Below are 7,261 nucleotides of genomic sequence, written 5' to 3'. Positions count from 1 at the left end.
CGTTGCCGGGGATTGTTCGAGTTTGGACATGTAACACCCTAACTACCAAAGTTCACGCTTCCGGCTGCGCTACTCTGATAGCTCGGACATTACGACGACTCTTATACTATTTATTACTAAAATATGAGCCTGTTTGAAACTTTAAACCGCAAATACCGTCCCCAAAAATACTTTCGTTCGATAACGTACATCCAAGGAAACCATACAACTTACAAAACTCATGAAGAGTACATCCATATATATACATACATATACAAATAATATTACAGACATTAACCAATACAATTCCTATCCCTCTTATAGAATATATCAAGATAAAGGCGAGGGTACAATAATTAATAAGCTAAATCAATACAGAACATCACAACAATAACTAAATAAATTCTTCGTAACTTCTGCGCCCATATCCTGAAAGGGGAAAAATGTAAGGGGTGAGAACATCATCCTCGAAAGGGTTCTCAGTAGAGGGTTTTTAGGAATTACTGTAATAGGATACATGAAGATAAACCGTACCAGTGATTATTAACCATCTTATGCCTCTTTTCAAAAACAACAGTTTACGATAAACGTAAAGTCAGAAATCTTTTCTGAAAGAGGAACCGTTCAATTCTTAAAACATCAAAGCATTTCAAAAAGGTTTATCTATACTGAACCAAAATAACCTTTCATATCTTATTCCAAACCAGAACCACAAAACCGAAATCAACCACCGGTCCATCTCATTCAACCACGGCCCTAGGCCCAAACAATCCAACCACAACCAATCCACCACAATCCAACATAGTTCCAGAAGCAAACACAAGTAGGAAGATACAAACACAAACAAACAGTTATTGCAAGTAGAACAATTAGCAGTTAATCACATAGGCAAACCAAGTACAATATGCATACCCAAACAATGTCACATAGATGCATATGATGCATGCCTGTCCCTAGTGGCTGATGATATCATCTGTCGGTTACCAAGCCAACCCGACGTGTCCGGTAGCTAACCCGGACACAGTCTCTCTGTTGCGCATTATTATCATTAGAGGGTATTTGCGCCCTGTTGCCATTAGAGGGTATCTGCGCCCTGTCGCCATTAGAGGGTATCTACGCCCTGTCACCATTAGAGGGTATCGGTGCCCTGTCACCCTTACAACAGAGAGAAAACACAAGCATACTCGCTTACAACTTTCATCTCAGCCATTCGGCTTAAATTCACAAATCATTCAATTGCATACATGCATTTATATTCAATCATGGATCACCATCCATCTCAGCCATCCGGCTCACGGTTCAATTCAGAACCAACCAATTTATCAATAAATACAGCCCTTCGGCTTAAATTCATAATTCATAGCCAGCCATACGGCTTATAACTCGTTCGGCAATCAGCCATAAATCAATATCACACACAGCCATTCGGCTCACGGTTCAATCCAGAACCAGCCAATATTCATAATCATACACAGCCATTCTGGCCCATAACAAAAACAGTACTTCCATCATTCAACATCATCAAATTCATAAAACCGGCATTTAAGCTATAACTCACTTTTCTCAAGCCATTTCACTTTGAAATCAAATTTCAACTCTTTTCAGCCTTGGCTTTAAAGGATCTCATTTTCTCAAATCATCTCAGGCTCATAAGCCAATTTTTTCTCAAAGTGAGTTCCCTTTTTAAAACAAAGCCACTCTCGGCATTCTCTTTCCAAAACTTCCAAAACCATGGCAAGTTAAGGATTTATTTCAAAGCATTCAAAATCACCCATCCAACAATGGGATTTTATAACAAAAGTTTCTCGGCAGAGTCCCAAGTCTTTAGGGAAGGTCAACCTATATCAATTCCTTAAAATTCATTGAAACTCTTAAAATCATAGATTTCTCGGTTCAAGTAAATAAAACTGAATTTACTATAAAACCGGCCATACCAAATCACAAGTTACAACCCGGTCCAAAAATCAACTCATTTGAAACGAAACCGGTTCATTTGAATCAAACCACTTTCAAGTTTCTTTTTAGAACCCATTTTTCTAACTCTTCCAAAATGCCTCAAACTTGATTAATCAATCAAAAGTCTAGGTTCCTTTGAAATCACTAAAAACTCCTTTTTATTTTAAAATCGATATTGGAGCATCATTCTTTCCTTCAGTGATTCAAACGGAAAAAATAGTTCAGTTCTAAATAAGCCGAACTCAATGTATAAGGTTCATCAAATAAATTAAGCTTGAAAACATAAATATCCTTTTAGTAAATCAAATCATACAATTTCTCAATTCCAACCCTTTTAAATAACCTTACAAACAATTGTAGGATTTTGTAGAAATTTCGGCAGCACCTCCCCTAAAACTTGGACTTTTGCCACCCGGTTCGGGTCCCAACTAAACCATCCCTCATTCCTTTTCAACAGCTCAAAACCAGAAATCAATTTAAAGCAAGCTAAATCCAACAATCGCCTCAGTGGCGTATCTCAAAGATACCATTTCAAAATCAACTCAATATCAATCGATATAACTCATTTCCAAAGCTTTAAAGAAACGGTTCAATAACAAATCACTCGTCCAAAACCAAATCAATTAAAATGAACCAGGCTAAATTCAAAGGTACATTCGACTTTTCAAATCATCAAAGTAATTTACTCAAATCAAATCAATCCTCAACGAATTAAACTCAGATATCAAATCTTTAAAGAATCAACTTCAAACATTACATTTCACAAAGCCGCACAACAATTCAGCCCAATCAACATCCATAATCATTCGAGTCAATCAAATAATACATAAGGCAGATACAATCACTAAATACACAATATCTCACATCAGTATCCATATGTAATAATTCCAATACATAAAACATAATTTTGGAAAGCGCCCCTACCTCAAAACGCCAAAACCAGAACCCAAACGCGCCACGAGAACCCTCTCACTTAACCGAGATCACTAACAATCGCAACCTCGGCTCCAAGCTACCCCCGCGGTAACCACAGCGACACTAATCGCAACATACAATAGCCGAACCTCAACTGATAGCAATTAATGCTGCAAAACGTCAGTATATGATAATAAAGCGGCGATTAAAGGACTCTTCCAAACAAAACGCTTACCGTACTCGAGGGAACCAAGTAGCGGCTGCACCAGTGGTGGATTCCGGCAACACCAACGTCACAGCCGGTGACCAGAACGACGGCAGCTCGCGGTAAAATCCTGACACAACCAGCCTTAGCAACAACTCTCATGGCCCATGGAGAAATTAACGGGTAAAGAAGCTGAAGCAGGGCTAGAGCTTACCATCATAAAAGACTCAGCGGCTGTTTCCGGCACAGAGGTGGCGGCAGCAAGGTTTTCCGGCGGCCAGAACAATAGCAACAGCACTAACCAAAACTGAGCAGAATCTGAATGAGTGGCAAAACCCCAGAACAGTTCCGGCTAGCTCCATTAACGGCAACCGGAACCCTTTCTGACGGCGGCGCTCAAGAGTCCGGCGACGACGACGGCACAAGCAGCGGCAGCGACGCGATGCTTCTGGCGGCGTCCATCTCTCTCGCGCGTTTCTGCTCCGGTGATGGCTGAACGGCGATGCCACGGGCTCCACGGCAAGGAGCGGCCACGGCCACACAAGTCCCGCGAAGACGGCGGCGGATGCAAGGCTACATCGCGGCGGCGCCTGCTCGAGTTCCCCTTCTCAGTGGTGGCGCTGGCTCGCGTTCGTTCTCTCTACCTCTGCTGGCCCTCGACGGCGCGGATGACGGGATCGGCGGCAAATTGGTAGCGCGACGGCGACAGCCCCAAGCACGGTCTCCCTCCGGGACCCAGCGACAATGCGGTGGTGGCGATAGTGGCTCCTCGCCGGCGCCGCCCTTCCCCTCTCTGCCCGATCTCCCTTCTCAAGCTCCCTCTCCTTCTCTGCTTTAGTTTCTTCCTTTCATGAAATGGGAAGCCGTGTGTTGTTGTTGTTGTTGCTGCGCAGCATAGGCAGTAAGGAAATAGGTTGGGCTGCGCAGCGTGGAGGGAGGATGGAAGGGAATAGGTTTAGCAAAATTAGGGTTAGGGGCATTATGGTAATTTCACTTAAAATTGGGAATAATATAGTAATTGAAACCCAAATTAAATCCAACACTATTTGTACATAGAAAATACTATTTGCTCATCAATTCCACAAATTATTTTCAATAAAATGCCCAAATCCAAAAATTAGAAATAATATACTTAATTTCTTCATTTTCCAAAATAGCAGTAATAATATTTAAAATATTACTTATCTAATCCAAATCATATAAAATCCTTATTATTTCATAACTATCAACTTTATACTTTAAATATAGAAAATGATCCAATAATTGTAAAATTGGATAATAATCATAACTTATCTCAAGTTCAATAAATCAAAACTTGTCTTAATTATCTTTAATAAAATAATTTCTGAAATTAAGGCTATAAATAACTATAATTTGAGACTTGATCATAAAAAGACTTTTCAAATATTCTGGGTCTTACAGGACAACTGACGGTTCATCTTGTTGCTCAGATTAGGTAATTTTCTTTTCAAAAATTTTTCAAAAATCTTTCAAAAAAATTTTTCTTTATTTTCGTTTTTAAAAAATATAATTTTCAAAAAATACAAAAAATTTAGAAAGTCATAAAATCAAAAAAATATTTTGTTTCTTACTTGAGTCTAGAGTCAAATTTTAAGTTTGGTGTCAATTGCATGTTTTTAAAATTTATGCATTCTTTTTTTCGAAAATTCATGCATGTGTTCTTCATGATCTTCAAGTTGTTCTTGATAAGTCTTCTTGTTTGATCTTTAAATTTTCTTATTTTGTGTTTTTTGTTGTTTTTCATATGCATTCTTGCATTCATAGTGTCTAAACATGAAAAATTTCTAAGTTTGGTGTCTTGCATGCTTTTCTTTTCTTGAAAATTTTTCAAAAATAAGTCTTGATGTTCATCTTGATTTTCAAAGTGTTCTTGGTGTTCATCTTGACATTCGTAGTGTTCTTGCATGCATTAAGTGTTTTGATCCAAAATTTTTATGTTTTGGGTCATTCTTGTGTTTTTCTCTCTCATCATTAAAAATTCAAAAATAAAAAAATATCTTTTCCTTTTTTTTCATAAATTTCGAAAATTTGAGTTGACTTAGTCAAAAAATTTTAAAAACTTAGCTATTTTTTATAAGTCAAGTCAAATTTTCAATTTTAAAAATCCTATCTTTTCAAAATCTTTTTCAAAAAATCAAATCCTTTTTATTTTTTTATTTATTATCGAAAATTTTTAAAATTTGTTTTCAAAATCTTTTTCTTATCTTTATTTCAAAATTTCAAAAACTTTACTAACAATTAATGTGATTGATTCAAAAAATTTGAAGTTTGTCACTTTCTTGTTAAGAAAGGTTCAATCTTTAAATTCTAGAGTCATACCTTTTAGTTTCTTGTTAGTAAAGTAATCAATTTTAATTTTAAAAATCAAATCTTATCCAAAATATCTTTTTCAAAATCAATTTCAAAATCTTTTCTAACTTCTTATCTTTTCAAAATTGATTTTCAAATCTTTTTTAACTAACTAATTAACTTTTTGTTTGTTTCTTATCTTTTTCAAAACCACCTAACTACTTTTCTCTCTCTAATTTTCGAAAATCCTCTCCCTTTTTGATGGAAGAAGCATCTCAATCCCTGCCATTAGAGCAAACAATTTTGAGCTGAAACCTCAACTAGTTGCTCTAATACAACAGAACTGCAAGTTTCATGGATTTTCATCAGAAGATCCCTATCAGTTTTTAACTGAGTTCTTGCAGATCTGTGAGACTATTAAGACTAATGGAGTAGATCCTGAAGTCTACAGGCTCATGCTTTTCCCTTTTGCTGTAAGAGACAGGGCTAGAACATGGTTTGACTCTCAACCTAAAGATAGCCTGGACTCTTGGGATAAGTTGGTCACGGCCTTCTTGGCTAAGTTCTTTCCTCCTCAAAAGTTGAGCAAGCTTAGAGTGGATGTTCAGACCTTCAAACAAAAAGATGGTGAATCCCTCTATGAAGCTTGGGAAAGATACAAACAGATGACCAAAAGGTGTCCTTCTGACATGCTTTAAGAGTGGATCATTTTGGATATATTCTATTATGGTCTATCTGAGTTCTCTAAGATGTCACTGGACCATAATGGTGGAAGAAACAGGCTTAGCAATAGCAAGCCTTTTCCATCATCTTCTCAGCAACAGACAGAGAATTCTGAGCCGAGCCCCTCTAGCTTAGCAAACATAGTCTCTGATCTGTCAAAGGCCACTTTAAGTTCATGAGTGAAACAAGGTCCTCCATTAGCAATTTGGAGGCACAAGTGGGCCAGCTGAGTAAGAAAATCACTGAAACTCCTCCTAGTACTCTCCCAAACAATACTAAAGAGAATCCAAAAAGAGAGTGCAAGGCCATTGACATAATCAAAATGGCCAAACCTAGAGAGGAAGGGGAGGACGTGAATCCCAATGAGGAAGACCTCACAGGACGTCTCCCAAACAAGAAGGAGTTCCCTATTGAGGACCTAAAGGAATCTGAGGCTCATATAGAGACCATAGAGATTCCATTAAACCTCCTTCTACCATTCATGGAGAGTAAGTTGCTCAATATCTGGGAGCTATCATGAAACTGAATGCCAAGTTGTTTGGTAACGAGACTTGGGAAGGTGAACCTCCCTTGCTCATTAGTGAACTAGATACATGGGTTCAGCAAACTTTACCTCAAAAGAAACAAGATCCTGGTAAATTCTTAATACCCTGTACCATGGGCACCATGACCTTTGAGAGGGCTCTGTGTGACCTTGGGTCAGGTATAAATCTTATGCCACTCTCTGTAATGGAGAAGCTGGGGATCTTTGAGGTACAGGCTGCCACATTCTCATTACAGATGGCAGACAAGTCAGTAAGACAAGCTTATGGATTGGTAGAGGACGTGTTAGTAAAGGTTAAAGGCCTTTACATCCCTGCTAATTTCATAATCTTAGACACTAGGAAGGAAGAGGATGAATGCATCATCCTTGGAAGACCCTTCCTAGCCACAGCAAGAGATGTGATTGATGTTGATAGAGGAGATCTAGTGCTTCAATTAAATAGGGACTACCTTGTGTTTAAAGCTCAAGGATATTCCTCTGCAACCATGGAGAGGAAGCATGAAAAGCTTCTCTCAATACAGAGTCAAACAAAGCCCCCATAATCAAACTCTAAGTTTGGTGTTGGGTGATGACAAGTCATCTTAGCCTAGTTTTACTAGTCGTTTTCTTTTATTTTCATTTAAATGATG

The 7,261-nt window shown here is 38.0% G+C and overlaps 2 long non-coding RNA genes and 1 other non-coding gene across 3 annotated transcripts; all 3 read right to left on the bottom strand.

The window, feature by feature from the left end:
- Nucleotides 1–209: 209 nt before the first annotated feature.
- Nucleotides 210–1,042, bottom strand: LOC140184320 (uncharacterized). Its single transcript, XR_011880754.1, has 2 exons — nt 892–1,042; nt 210–408 (listed from the first exon to the last, which is right to left on the bottom strand). It is a non-coding gene; the product is annotated as an uncharacterized lncRNA (long non-coding RNA).
- Nucleotides 1,043–2,666: 1,624 nt separating this feature from the next.
- Nucleotides 2,667–3,417, bottom strand: LOC140184319 (uncharacterized). The gene is made up of 3 exons (XR_011880753.1): nt 3,270–3,417; nt 3,086–3,185; nt 2,667–3,004 (listed from the first exon to the last, which is right to left on the bottom strand). It is a non-coding gene; the product is annotated as an uncharacterized lncRNA (long non-coding RNA).
- A 2,535-nt stretch (nt 3,418–5,952) lies between these two features.
- LOC112798801 (small nucleolar RNA R71) lies at nt 5,953–6,060 on the bottom strand. Its single transcript, XR_003200398.1, has one exon. It is a non-coding gene; the product is annotated as a small nucleolar RNA R71 (small nucleolar RNA).
- Between the last annotated feature and the right edge of the window lie 1,201 nt (nt 6,061–7,261).

The sequence above is a fragment of the Arachis hypogaea genome, chromosome 4 (genome assembly GCF_003086295.3).
Source record: "Arachis hypogaea cultivar Tifrunner chromosome 4, arahy.Tifrunner.gnm2.J5K5, whole genome shotgun sequence".
Lineage (NCBI taxonomy): Eukaryota > Viridiplantae > Streptophyta > Magnoliopsida > Fabales > Fabaceae > Arachis > Arachis hypogaea.
The sequence above is the reverse complement of the archived record's forward strand: the minus strand, read 5'-3'. Positions and strand labels throughout refer to the sequence as shown.